The following is a 14507-nucleotide window of genomic DNA, read 5'->3' as shown; positions in this document are numbered from 1 at the left end:
ACACGGTGCTAGAAAGTATAGTGATGAAAAAGGCATCGTTCAGAAGGTTACAAATTTCCTTAGGAAGGTTACAAATCTTGGGGGCCATATTGGATTAAGCAATGGGTGGGTACGGATGGGGGCCAGAACCCTGCTCACATCTGTGTCCTCCACCACATCGACATTCTGGCCTCTTACCAGAAAGGAAAGCAGGATGACTTCAAGTATCCTAACATCGGGTCTTTCTAGGTGCGTTTGCACTAGGCTAGTGACAAGCCAGGGTGCTTTTTGAGGAAGGGTGTGTAAGAGACAGAAGTAAAAGGAAGGAGAGAGTTTGTGCTGGGAAACGCACATCCGGATGGACATGTACAGATGGCACGTCTCACCTGTCGGGAAGAGCGCTCTTGCCTACCCAGCAAGCACAAGAAGATGTAAACCCACCTCTTCTTGCATCGAGCCTTGTCGTTGGGACAAATAGTGATTGAAAAACCAATCACAAGCACCCAACCCTCCCCAAGTAAACATTGACAAAACTAAGGCCACCCTATAGCAATGGTAATACGGAAGGAGCATTTAGGAGCATAGATCCTAGTTCAAGTTCCTTCTACCCCTCTGTTACAGGTGCAACATTAGGCAAGACATTCAACTTGTTGAAGCTGCGTGTTCTCCCTGCATAAGATGGAAAGGATAATCATCCCAGGATCTTAGATTTCTCGTGAGAATTAAATACAGCATCTATGAGAATCGTACAGCTTCCGCATTGGCCAGGAGCATAGGGAGCAGTCTGCAAATGGTAAGTTTGGGTTGCTGAAAGCTTGTTTACCCATGTGTATCAACAGATTTGATTTTTCCAGACCACTAAATATTAAATTGGTTTTTTTTCTTTCTATTTGATACAGATCACTGTGACGCTGAGTTTGATATAAATACGGTGAATTATATTCATTTGGTTGTTTTATTCATGTAGGTTATTTCTGTAGCTGTATGATAAAATTTTGACCAAAGGAAGAATAAGAAATAGCACAGCTGAGAGTTTAGGGGGCAGTTTAGGGAGGCTCAGCCAGGAGCCCAAATCTATTTGCTCATCAAACATTTATTGGGCTTTCTTCCCTATGCCAGGCAAAGATGAGTAAGACAGCCCCAGCCTAGAAAAGTTCAAGGTCCCGTAAGAGAAAAGGCAAGAACACTCATATACAAATAATCCAAGTGCCGCCAAAAGATATGAAAGTCCTGTGAGGACCTCAAAGGAAAGCCAAGTCAGGTTTAGTTACTTAGATACAAAAAGTTGTCAGGAAAGAGGTAAGTGTCAAAATGGGCTATGACAGAGCACCGAAAGCCTGCCCGAAAGTAAAGTTTTGCAGGAGGCAGAAACTGTAGGAACAAAGGTTTGGCCAGTCATTGCTGGGGGAATGAGATGCAGGGCAAGGGAATGAGGGGAGCTGATGAGTTAGGGAAAGAATGGGGAGATTTGGACACCAGCTTTAGGAGCTTGGACTTCCTTTGAAAAGACAGTGATATGAAGGTTAGCTTTAATCCGGGTAAAGCAAGGAGGAACTAAGAGCAAGGAGACTTTTGCAGTTTTACAGCCAATATCTCGTGAAATTCCACAAGGAAGTGGAATGTGGTTGGAGTGGTGGAAAATAAGAAGTGGAAACCATTTGGAAATAGTATCAATAGACCTTGATGTGAAACCACTTCTGTAAGAGACACTGGTGTTCTGCAGCTGTGAGCCTGGATCATAACGGGGATGGGGGGTCAGAGGCAGGAGCCCTTCTGAGGAGGGAGGTTATGAGTTCAGATCGGCCCTGGGCCCTGGTTCGGTGACTGACACGCCTATCCACTCGGCCCCCCAAGCCTGGATGCCATCGCAGACGTCTTCCATTTCCTGCCATTCCTTAAGTTACTGTACTAGTCAGCTGGTGCTGCACCATGATTACCCCCAAATTTAAGCAGCATAAGGAAACAACCATTTATTAACTTACACAATTTCTGAGCGTCAGGCGCGCGGATGTGACCTAGCAGGGAGATTCTGTTGGAGGCAGCAGTCAAGCTGTCAGCCGGGGGTGCGGGCCCCTCGGGGCTCGATTAGAACCGGAGGAACCACTTCCCAGCTCACTCCTGTTGCCGGCGGGCCTCGGGTCCTCTCCAGCTGTCGGCTGGAGGCTTCAGTCCCCCGCCACGTGGGCCTCTCCCCCTGGGTTTTCCAATAGCGAGTGATCCAAGAGAAAGAGCCCAAATGCAAGGCACAGTCTTTGGTGACCTAATCTCGAGAGGGACCCATCACCATTCTACAGTATGCCATTGGTCCCGATGACCCGGCTCTGGCAAGAGCATGGACGTCAGGGCAGGCCTCACCAGGGCCCACCTCTAAGACCGCCACAGCAGCTCCAAGACCTGCCAGTCAGCCTCCATGTTTCCCAAAGCTTGCCCCCGTCCGCCAGCTCACTTCCACTGCTCCAGCACCGTGTGGCGGCTCCTGCTTCGTCTGCAGTCCAGCAGCTCGTGCTACTTTCAGCGTCTCTGCCCGCAGCCTCCTCCTGGCTACCACTCGCTGCAAGAGTGATGTCTCAAAACGAGATCCACCTGTCCCCCTACGCACACCTCCTGCACCCCCTGCGCAAAACCCGTTACTCGGATGATGCAGATCGAGCTCCTTAGCGTGGGTGTGGGTCTTTCTGTGTCCCGGGCTCTGCTAATGCTCCAGCCTCACCCCCTGACACCCTCTGCCTTGGACCTTGTACTCTAGTAAGTCAGGACTCTGTGCCTCCTTCACCACCTGTACCATTTCACCATCCACCCCTTTGCTACACTCCTCCCTCTACCTGTACCCTTCCTCCTCTCTCCCCACCCTCACAGGGTAGCACTGTGATTCGGAGCACAGACGCAAGACTCTCACGGCCCATTATATAAATTCTATATGCCGGGCATTGGTCAAATTGATTATGTGCATATATTAACACTTCTATCCCCACACTGACCTAAAGGTAGACGATTATTACGATCATCATTGCACAAATGAGGAATCTAAGGCTCATAGAGTAAGAGCTGTCAAGGTATGTGCAATTCAGGGCTAAGTTCAGATACTGTCTCCTCCACTCAGCCTCATCCTTCTAAAAACAGGTTCCCTCCTCCATGCCTCCCATCACACCCTGGGGATAACTCTGACTTGGTAGCTACCATATTGTTTTGAAATGATCTATTTTTGAGTCCGCCCTTTTAAAACTCAGCTCTGATAGCAGGGACCGTGTCTCTTCCAGTTTGCCACCCAATGGAGTCTTAGCCAACACGTTCTGGGAGAGCATACCTAAGTTAGCAGTGCCTGCTGAATACCCAGGTGACGCTATAGGCAGTTGCCCAATAAAGGAGGAGAAAAAAGCTGAAGATAAGACCTTAACTAATAAGAGAAAGAAGAGATAGTGAAAATACTGCTTTGTTTTTAGAACATTTAACATTTTCCTTAATACAACTGAAACAATGACTCTAAACCACTAGTCTGAAATACTTACCAAAAATAGGTATGCATAGTCCCATCCAGTGGATGGAATCAAATCCAGAAGCAGCCATAGCGTGATTCTCCCATGTTCTGTTCTCTGGGGAAGACTGACTGTGAGTATCTCAGGTTCAGACGCCGTGACCAAAATCGTGCTCGTTCCCTAAACACTCCTGTTTCCATCCTCTCAGGAGCCACGAGTCTGTCTCATGGTTGCACCCAGGCAGGCTGATCTGTGGAACCAGGAAAATCATCACATTGAGTCACAAAGTAAGCAAATGGAAAAAAAATTTAATTAAAAAAATTTTTTTAAATCAGCTAATAAAGGAATTTTATGAAAGTTATAAGATTTTATTACGATATTTTTGAAGGGTTGCCTCTATGAGGAAAAGTATCAAAACAGCCTTCAGACTACTGTGAACTTTACGAAAATTTCTTTGGGTTCTTTGCAAATGGCGGCTTGTGACCCAAAAGTCCTATTCAAAGCATAATCAGAAATAATAGGGGAATTACGGTAATTTCTCTTTCACGATCTAATCTCTGACCAGGCTTGCATCTCAGACACACCTTGTAGTTTGTTGTGTGTTGAATCTGTGTGAGAAAAGAAATTAATCCCCCAAATTAGTCCTGCCAGGTGTTTCTAAAAAAAAAAAAAAAAAAAAGTTTCCATATGACAGCAGCTCTTGTCAATATCCTGGTAAAGAACGAGATTAATTTTTTTTTAAGTTTATACAGTCCTGACTTTGTCTAGGGACCCCTTCAGTTTTCCTGTCTCCAGTAATATCATTTTAAACATTTGCTTTCTCCAAATGGCTTCTGCGTTCTGTATGATTCTACTTGTGATGCATCTTGGCATGTTACTGTGGAAATATTAAATCATTCCACATGTGCGTGTGTTTGCCTCTCCAGGTATATTTTAGAATTTGCTTGAGAACTATGATTGTAGCTTCTTGTTCTCCTCCGCCTCCTCCTTCTCTCTCCCTCACCTTCTCTTTCCTGGGCGCACCTCAGTAGTGCTCCCGAGGCAAGTGCTCCATCACCCTTGACTGGTTGATTTCCTCAGGCAAATGCAGAAACTACTATTTACTGACCAATATGTGCCCCTCCATGAATGAAGCACTTTACCTGTGTTCTTTCTTTAGTCCTTGCAACAGCCCTGTGAGTATTAATATCCCTACTTTCCAGCTCTGGAAACTGAGGCGTAGGAAGAGAAGGCAATTACCCACAGCTGGTAAGTGAGTGGCAGAACTGGGAATCAGACCTGGGTTGTCTGGTTCTAGAGCCCGTGGTTTCCTGGGATCCCACTCATTTTCCATCCTCTTAACTAGCAACTTCTCAAGAGGCATTGCTTTGCAGATTTTAAAAAGAAAGTGGGTACTTTGGGCTAGTAAATCTGACATCTCTGATAAGGCACAATGGATAGGATGCTTGTTGTAAAGCCTTCATCTCTAGAAGGCTGTTGTTTCCATGCCCCTTAGAACAGTACATGATACGCCTCTCATGGCACCCAGGCTGGTTGGCCTGTGCAGCCATCTGTTGACTAGTCCCCTGTCTTCTACCTACTTGCTCCCAAGAGTGTGCTTCTTGGACCAGAAGAATCGGCATCACCTGGGATGTTGGAAATGCAGACTTGCAGCTTGCCTCAACTTACTGAGTCCGAATCTACCTTTGAACAACATCCCTAGGTCATTTCTGGGCGCGCTACAGTTTGAGAAGAACTCCCTTACTTACGGGTTGTCACAGGACGTGGGACTTTTCTCTCTTGTGACTGTTGGTAAAGAAGTCAAGATGGGTCAGCAAACCGATTCAAGTGAATCAGCAACATCACCACATCAACCCAGAGGGGAGTGTAGATTTTCAACCATGTTCACATCATCTTGGCCCCAGTGGTTCCTGTCTCCTGTACCAATATCAATATTCAAGTCAGTTGGAAATTCTCTAGATAGAGAGTCATGTGTTAGGATTAAAATATAAAACCTTGTCTAAGGATAGTTTGAAAATTCGCTGTGCTTTCTGGAGTACATCCCTAATGCCCATCTTTAGAATATCCAAAGTTCAGCTGCTAAATCCATGTGACATTTTAATCTAGCCCAATGTCAAAACATGGTAACTTTGTTAAAGAATTGGTGAGTTTAGGATTCCAGCCCCTTTATAAAATCTGCCACCAATCTCCAGCGTGTGCCAAATTGTGTTGTTATTGTGGGCATAGAACAGAGCAGCCTCCTTATTTTTCTCTCTAACGTGCTTTGAGCTCTACAGCCTAAGTAAGCGTTTTCCTTGCACTGGTTTGAACACACTGTTATTTTTCACATAAGACTAGTGATTATTCTGCAAGGACTTCCCATGTTTTGCTTCACCATTGAGATGCTGCTTCTTTGCAGAAATACACTTAAATTCATTCTATTTTGCCGCACTCAACTTCAAGTATTTATCAAGTGATGTGGCCAGTACAGAACAAGTCAGACATGAATGATTGCCCTGGAGGAGAGTATATTCTGGGGTAATGGGACCCCATGGCTGTTGCAGGCAAGGGGTGCAGGCAGAGTGGAGACCTTTCAGGGGGCTGGGGAGGAGGGAGGCGGTTCCCTGTGGAGGACCAGGAGTACAGAAGACGGAGGTGTGCAGGGCCCACAGGTTTGAGGGGAGGTTCTTGCTGATCGCTTGACACCTCTCCGGTGTCCAGCACTGGGGGTTGTTCAAGGAGCACATGCCCTCCCCCCATCCAGCATGCAGGTGACATGGGCACAGCACTTCCTCTCTCTGGGTTTGTTTGGGTCACTTCATTTATAAATATTGGCACATCGAACCTCAAAAAAGTTAATCCCTTCTTTCAACAGACTGAGGTCTTTGTGGCATGTAGTAAACGTTGGGATCTCAGCAGTAAAGATGAAGACAGTCTCTGTTCCCCCAGATGGTTCCTCCTAGTGGATAAGCCAATACATGAGCACATAAATTAAATAAAATAAAAATTTTAACAGGAGAGTATATTTTGGAGAAGGAAAAAATAGCAAAGAGTATAAACTAATCTGTACAATGAATCCACAAGGCAGTGTGTTTGGGGAAATGAGAGTATGGCCATGGTCTGGGAAGTCTTATAGCAGAGGAAAGACTTGAAGCCTGGATAGGCAAAGAGTGAAGAAGAGACTATTCTAGAAGGAAAATAATCTGAGCAAAGGGGAAAGGACTAATGAGCGTGGAACCTTGGTCACTGCATTTTTGCCTGGAGCTGACATATATTGACTAATACATCCAGGGCTCCTGTGTGTTTTGCCCACTAAAACACCAGATCAAAAGATGCATTTAGTTAACATGTTCTCTAGAGCCTCATAATCTGTAACTACATAATTACATATAATTGTATAGCACATATCATATGTAATTACATAATAAAATATTCATATTATATTATAGTTCATAGTTAATAGTTTTACTACACAATTGAGATATTAGTGATGTTACTAATAATATTAATGTATTGGTTAACATTAATATATAATTATATCATATTATACATAAATATGTGATTGTATGGTTATAGTTATATATATAATAATCTATAGTTAGCATTTTTTAGGCCTCTTCATATGCATGGCTGAGTACTTTCCCTTTAATACTCACAGCAACCTTATGGGGGTGTTTTGATCTCCATATTATTAATAAGGAAACAGTTTTAGGAACTTGAGCAAAGTCACATAGTAGACGGTGGTGGTGTACATGGACACAAAGTTGGAGAGCAAAACCCACATTCTGAACATTATGCCAAACTATCCAGATACTCTACATACTGTAGGACCGTGAATATTATATACTCAGGTATAATACAACGCTAGGATATTAGAACAGCAAAAAATAATCCCTTTAAGCAATTTCCCTTCTGGATGGGAACCCTATGGGTATAGATGGGAACCTAGATGGGTATAGAGCTGCAACTATTGAAGCAAGATTATGTGTGGCAATTATCTCTTCCTCAAGTCCTAAAAGTACATAAAAAAAAGCATGGGGTTATTGGGTAAGACTTCTTAGAATTGGTAATTTTGAGGGATCTACTATGCGAGGCCGAAGTTATGTGCCACTCAGATTATTTATAGGGCTTTGTGACTGTATATTGTCCAAACATCCCTTCCCAAGATGGCTAAAAATGCCAAGTCCCCAACTGATGAAGACTTGCCCATTTGGTAAATTACACCCATTGAATTTCTGTTGGGGTTTCTGGAGCGTGTGTTTGAATACCACTCACTCATTCTTGTTCTAGCTCATGGGAAGCAGATTATCAGCAATGATTAAAAGAATCACTTAGTCACACACAGCAACGTGGGTTTGAGAATGGACCCTGCCACAGCGGTCAGGAGTCTAGGTCCCTCACCTAAATGCTCAGCTATCGGACTCACAGCGTGGCCGGGGCCAGCAGTCAGCTCCCCTGGGAACTCGGTAAAAGTGCAGCATCTCAGGCCTCACCCTGGACTGCCGGAATGGGAAGGTCTAGGGCCAGGGACCAGGAATCTGTGTTTTAACAAGCTTTCTGGGTTTGGGAAGCCCTGTGCTGGCCATTACCTTCCTCATCAGTAAAAGGGAGATAATATAATAATTGTAGCCGCTTCCCAGTACCATGGTGAAGATCAAGTGAGACAATGTACATAATGGGCTTCACACAGTATCTATACGGTAAGAGTATTTGATAAGTATTATCTGTAATAATTTTATCTTTTCTTATTTTTGGTTTAGAAAGGTAAGAAACCAGAACCTCAAGCAGAGAACTCTGTCTGCTTGGGTTTCAGCAGAAATCAGTTCTTGCAGTTAGTGTTGAAGACTTGTCAGACGTCCGCCTTATGTTACTAAGAAAATCCGAATTGTATAAACAGGTTTCTATTGTGCTCTCTCTTCGGCTCCTGTTTGAAAATGAAGGAGGTCGGCGGCTGTGTGTTTTTACGGCCAGTCCAGAGGCTCCGTAGACCAGCTCTGATGGATGTGTGTGTCGGATTGCAAAACACTCCCCGACGGGAGCAGTTAAACTGGATGGTTTAGAAAACCACCTCCAGGTTTCCCATTTGGGAACACAAACACTTATGGAGTGCTTCTTCCCGGAGACGTGGCTCCAACTTCAGCTCCCTGGGAAGTGCCCATACGTATCAGAGGCTGAATGAAGCCCTGGTCAGGCCTGGCTTGACCCACCATGGCCTGTTCCAAACCATCTGAATCCATTCTAACTTCTCTGCAACCTCTGTTTAGTATTTATTTATATGAGTTTGGGCATCGGTCTTGCTTATAGCTTTCTTGCTTCTCACTTGCTCTTTCCCTCTCAGACAAAGGTCCGTAAACTGTTTCATAAAGGGCCAGATAGTAAATATTTCAAGTTCTGTGGGCCACGGGGTCTCTGTGGCAACTACTCAAGTCCGCCATGGTAACTCAAAAGCGGCCATAGACGAGGCATAACCAACTGAGTGTGGCCGCATCCCAGTAAAACTTTATTTACAAAAACAGGTGGCAGGCTAGATTTGGCCCATGAGCTCTAGTTGGCTGACCCCTGACTCGGAATCTCAAAATATCCCGTAGAAAGGACCCAGAGGACCAGGCAGAAGAATAATTCAGTGTTTATAGGTAAAGTTCTGGCTTAGAAGGAGTTCCTGACCCCCACTGAGCCATGTCTTGGGTAATGAAAGATAAACAACACTAATTGTCCCTCCAGACCAGCCTAACCAAAACCCACTCTGAAACTGTTTTGCTCCCACCTGGTGGGAAAACACCTGCTCTCAGTTTAACAACTTTTAATGAAGGTGTTGCCTCACGGGTTGGGACCAACCACATCAAGTCACACATCTGGAACAAGGAAGTCTTCCTGTTAGTGATGAGGTCGAAATGTTCGGATACCAACGAAGTAGGAGGCCAGGGCCCGGACTTAAACCATAAGAGAGTGAATGCCAGCGTCTTACTTTTCTAGAATAGTTCAGGGGATATAACTCCTGATGTTTACAGATAACGGCCCCTCTGCAAAGAAGTTACCCAGAGGGTGTGAACGTAATAAATTACTCTTGATCCTTGCTAAGGTAATAATACGAATCTCTGTATGATACTACAGCAGAAGACACCAGTTGACAAACGTCGTGATCTAGGCTGTTCTTTCATTTGAAGAGTCTTTTGTAGTGCCAGGTGTGGTTTGAGACTCAGCCTCGTATGACTTATTCATTCCAAAGTTGGAATCCACTCAGTTCCAAGGGAGCCATTTGTAACAAATGTCATTGGTTGCTTAGCCAACGGCCATTCCAACTCCTGCTTTCTTTTTTCCTTGAAAAGAGCCACTAATTTTGCTGGAGTTCTCCATGTAACAAAGCTAAATCTTCCCTGGTTTAATTCAGCGATGACCCTCTCATTAACCATAGCAGCGAGTTTATGGATGTGCATGTAGCCCGGTGCTACCTCATGAAAAATCAGGAAAAGTCTGTGGGAGGCTTCAGGAAAAGATTCACTCTCCCTTAAAAAAGAGGCCGAAGGGAAAACCTGTCCTTGCGTGGGCACCGTGGATACAGAGCTTGGAACGGGTGGAATCCATCTTGAACCCCGGGGGTGCTAAGCTACAGACAACAAAGTATAATAATGAGGCAATGAGACCTTCTGTTACTGAGACAGTAAGTGTTCCTTATTATGTAAACTAACTTAAATTTTCTGTTTCTCGCAGCCAAAAGAATGCCAAATGATACCCATTCCTGTTTGGTCTCCCCCAGGCCAGTTCAGGTCTCTCTGTTCCTCTCAGCTCTCGAGCTCTCTGCTTTCACTATCCCTACCTCATCTTACCATTCAATAGAGATTCGAGAATTGTGCTTTGTTTTATTTTGTCTTAATAGCCCTTGAGGCTGAGATCTTACCTGTTAGGATTTCACCAGAGAGCGGCTGGTCAGCAAAGAGTTATAAACACAGCTACTCACAGACTGAAGTGATCTCAATTTGTGGTTTTGTTTTTGAAAGTGTTGGTAGTACTAAGGCTGTGTTTATTTTTCATTTATTCAGTGCAATTGTCCTTCCCTAACAAAGATTGTAGGCTAGTGGATATAATCAAGTAAGCAATTACATACAATGTAATGAGGGACCAGAGAGGGAACTGGGGGATGAGGAAGTCCAGAGGGAGGATCCGTCGTTAGCTTGTCAAAACCTTCACATTTCTTCCATGCTTGCAGAGGTTCCTCTCCTGTAAATGCCAGACCCTCACTCCCCTGCCTCCACTGCAGCGAGGGCCTGCACATATGAGCTCCCTCACGCCAGCAAGGGAAAGCCTTCAAAGGCTTTCTTCCTTGAAGATTAAGATCATCACAGAGAGGTGTTTTCTTCTGTTTCTGCTCTTGCTTATTTCCGGGGAGGGCCTGATTCAGAGCTACGGCAGCCGTCTTGTGACGGTGAATAAAAGCCAAGAGCACTGCAGAAAATGATTCTAAGTATTGACATTATTGTATCATAGAACTAATCCTATATCTGTGTATCTCCAGATTTCTCGTTATGTGATGATACCACTGTATTTTCGTATCTGTTATGTATAGGCCGTAGCATGCTAAATGGTATAAAGCGTATCTAACTTGGACTGGAGAATCTAAGAAGGCTTCCTGGAGGAAGTGACTCATAGGCTAAAGCACGAAAGATATGTACACATTATGTAATAGCAGGAGAGGTGATAAAGGAGGGTCCAGAGTCTTGGAGGAGGGGATATGGCAAGTTTAAAAACTCAAAATCAGTGGCTATGGCTAAAGCATAAAGTATTTTCTATGGAGTGGGAAGAGATAAGGTCAAATAAGTAAAGGGGGAAGACAAATCATATGTAACCTTGTAAGTCATGTTAATAAATTTTGCTTTTTTCCTTAAGAACATTATGAACACTATTGAAATCTTTCTCATCCTCAGGTCAGAGTTGATCACTTCTTTTACACACCCTGATGACACTGCTGATGGTTTGCTGTCATTTGGTCCTGTTAGTGGTTGTAATTTGTTATACAAGTTATTCGTTTCTTCCAGTTTAATTCAATAATGCTCATCCCATTATCCATACCAGTTATTGGCTTATGGATGAGCATGTAACCCAGTTCTGCCTAATGGAAAATAAAGAAAAATCTGCTGGGGAGCATCTGGAAAAGTTATCTTCTCCATTAAAAAGAAGCATGGAGGGAATGTGTCTCCTAGAGGGCAGGCTATGTCTTAGCTCAAGTATATTAACCCCCTCCAAAAAATCCTCATTGAGGTTTGTTGAATCAAATTGCTTATCTCATTAGGACTTACAGAGCCTGGATCTATTTTAAAGTAGTTTGTCTTCCTTGATCCTTTCAATACCCCCGTGAAACCTAGGGAGAGGTCTAGGCTTCTCACAGCTGGTTGGGGGAGAACCATAAGGACTAGAACCAGGTTGTATCTCTCTTCATCCAGAAATGCTTTTCACTGTATCATACAGTTTTCCCCCATGACAAGTGCTTCCATCACTAGAGTTTGTACATTTATTCATTTGCTGTAAGGTCGCAGTTTGATGAAACTTGAAAAAAATTTTTTTCCATGTAGTCATTGCCAGAAGCTTTGTGTGGTGGAAACATCCAGTCACACTTTCTTTTCTTGGGGAGAATTGAGAGTGGTCCTTTGGTGTTGACAGACGTAGGGCAATAAAGCCTCTTTGTTGTGGTTTGAGAAAAGCTAGCATTCCCCCATGTCTCCTGGTCTGTAAAGCTCACAGAATACTCCAGGCTGGGGGACACATTTGCGTAGGAACTCTCTTAGTTCGCATGACTACCTACCTACTTCAGCAGATGACTCTGAACATCGCAGTGGCTCAACTCAGGGTTTTATTTCTCTCTCACGTGGAGATTCATTTTTAGGGGGACTACATTAGAGACCCAGGCTCTTTCTCTCTTGTGGCTCCATCCTCCCCTGTGGTCCCTGCAATCTTCTGGATCTGGTAGACGACAGAAGAAGAGAGAGAGGAGCTTTCCATGGACCTCACTTCTGCCCACATTACATTGGGCAGGACACAGTCATGTGGCTACACTTACCTGCATGTATGGATGGGAAGTGTAGTCAACCTCTATGCCCAGAAAGATAACCAAGTGATTTTGAAAGACAAGTGGTCATCTCTGACTTAGAGACCAAGGGGAATCTTGAGAGGAAAGTAGTGATAACTCTCTACCTTCTGAGGTTCAACTTTATAGTATTTTTTCTTTCTTTCTTTCTTTTTTTTTTTTTTAGAGAGAGAGAGAGTGCATGAATGGGGCTGGGGCGGGAAGGGGAGGGGAGGGACAGAGAGAGAGAGAGAGAGAGAGAATCTTAAGCAGGCTCCATGCCCTACTTGGGGCTCAATCTCACAACCCTGACATCATGACCTGAGCTGAAATCAAGAGTCAGATGCATAACTTACTGAGCCCGCCAGGTGCCCCAACCTTATAGTATTTCTGATGAACTAGGGTACAACAGAGGAGGCTGGGGTACATAGAGGGGAATTCACCATAAGGGAGAAGATAGACTTGCCTGTTGATTCACCTCAAAGCCAAGATCATGTTTTTCATGAGGGAAGGTTAATTCCAAACATGACATAGGGGTAAAGTTAGAAATCCCTCCTTATGCAAATAGGTGAGTGTTTATATATTTAAAGAGCTGAGTGCTGAAGAACTGCATATATTTTGGGGAGCTACTAGCCCAATATAATACCATTCAGTACTATAAAATAACCCATTCATTCATTCATTCATTCATTCATTCATTCATTTTTTTCAGCAAAGCTTATTGAGGACCTACCATGTGCTAACCACATTCTGGGCGGTGGGATACTGTTGTCCCTGCCCAAATGCCCTCAATAATAAATAAATATGATTTCAAGTAGCCCTAAGCACAATGAAGAAAACAGAGTTTGGTTGCAAGGTTAAGGAATAGAAAATGACTAAGGCAGAAGGGTCTGGCACTCTTCTAGATTGGATAGAGAGCAGGGTATGGTGAATGCTACCAAGGGAGAGAAAGGCTTCCTTTCCCCATTTCTAAGACCCAATGAGACTGCTGTTGTTCCAAAAAATATTGATAACCCAGCAATTTTCTGTCTTGGTCCAAGACTCCTCCACGTTTCTGGACCTCTTGCTTTCAAGAGCCACATTATGTGCCCATGGTGACAAAAACAATAGCATAATACGAGCTTCGTGTGTAGACTCAGATTTTCCAGGGTTTTCTCTGTAGAGGACAGTAATTAAGAATGACCCCTTATGGTGCGCCTGGGTGGTTCAGTCGGTTGAGCATCTGCCTTTGGCTTGGGTCATGATCCCAGGGACCTGGGATCGAGCCCCACGTCGGGCTCTTTGCTCAAAGGGGAGTCTGCTTCTTCCTCTCCTGCTTCCTTTGTGCTCTCCCTTTCTCTTTCTCTCTCTCAAATAAATAAAATCTTAAAAAAAAAAAAAAAAAAAAGAATGACCCCTATGCCAGTGAACACCCTGGGATTCTCAGACTTACCCCAGGAGGTGCAACTCCTTTGAAATACGCTGATTAGAGAATGAGGGATCAGGCACCAGGATTGTGCAGTCTGAGCAGGACCAGGAATGTGGCCTCATAGGTGAAGAAAGGCATATCAATTCCTCCCTCATCCCACAGTTACTTCTTAAACACTTTCTATGTGTCAGATACCATGTTAAGACCTAGAGAGAAAGGGAACAAATGTGGCACAACCCTGACTTGAGAGGTGTTAGCCTGAAGGAGAAGAGAGAGCTTGACAGAGAAATCAAAGTTGTCCTCACACACATGCTTATACTCCCACTGCATGCAAAGCCCTTTGCCCAGTCCCGTAAAGCATGGTGTGTAGCCTCTCGGGCTGCTTCACATGCCCCTTCATGAATACGTGAGCACATTATTTCCTCCCTGAGGCGCTCCTCCCTGAAAGGGCACTGACTTCCTGCTCTTATTAACGATGCTGCAGGTGCTTCCCTCATGAGGAATTCAGCCTCGTTCCGCTTCATGACCAGGCAGCTATAGGGGTCCCACAGGGCGGGATTCTTACCTTATCCTGGGATCCAGCCCCAACATATGTGTTCTCATTCTGACCCTC

At 44.4% G+C, this 14507-nt stretch overlaps 1 long non-coding RNA gene across 1 annotated transcript; it reads right to left on the bottom strand.

Moving 5' to 3' along the window:
- Positions 1–1042: 1042 nt before the first annotated feature.
- LOC123001205 (uncharacterized) lies at positions 1043–5600 on the bottom strand. Its single transcript, XR_006409843.3, has 3 exons — positions 5201–5600; positions 3486–3702; positions 1043–2530 (listed from the first exon to the last, which is right to left on the bottom strand). It is a non-coding gene; the product is annotated as an uncharacterized LOC123001205 (long non-coding RNA).
- Between the last annotated feature and the right edge of the window lie 8907 nt (positions 5601–14507).

The sequence above is a fragment of the Ursus arctos genome, unplaced genomic scaffold (genome assembly GCF_023065955.2).
Source record: "Ursus arctos isolate Adak ecotype North America unplaced genomic scaffold, UrsArc2.0 scaffold_14, whole genome shotgun sequence".
Classification (NCBI taxonomy): Eukaryota; Metazoa; Chordata; class Mammalia; order Carnivora; family Ursidae; genus Ursus; species Ursus arctos.
The sequence above is the reverse complement of the archived record's forward strand: the minus strand, read 5'-3'. Positions and strand labels throughout refer to the sequence as shown.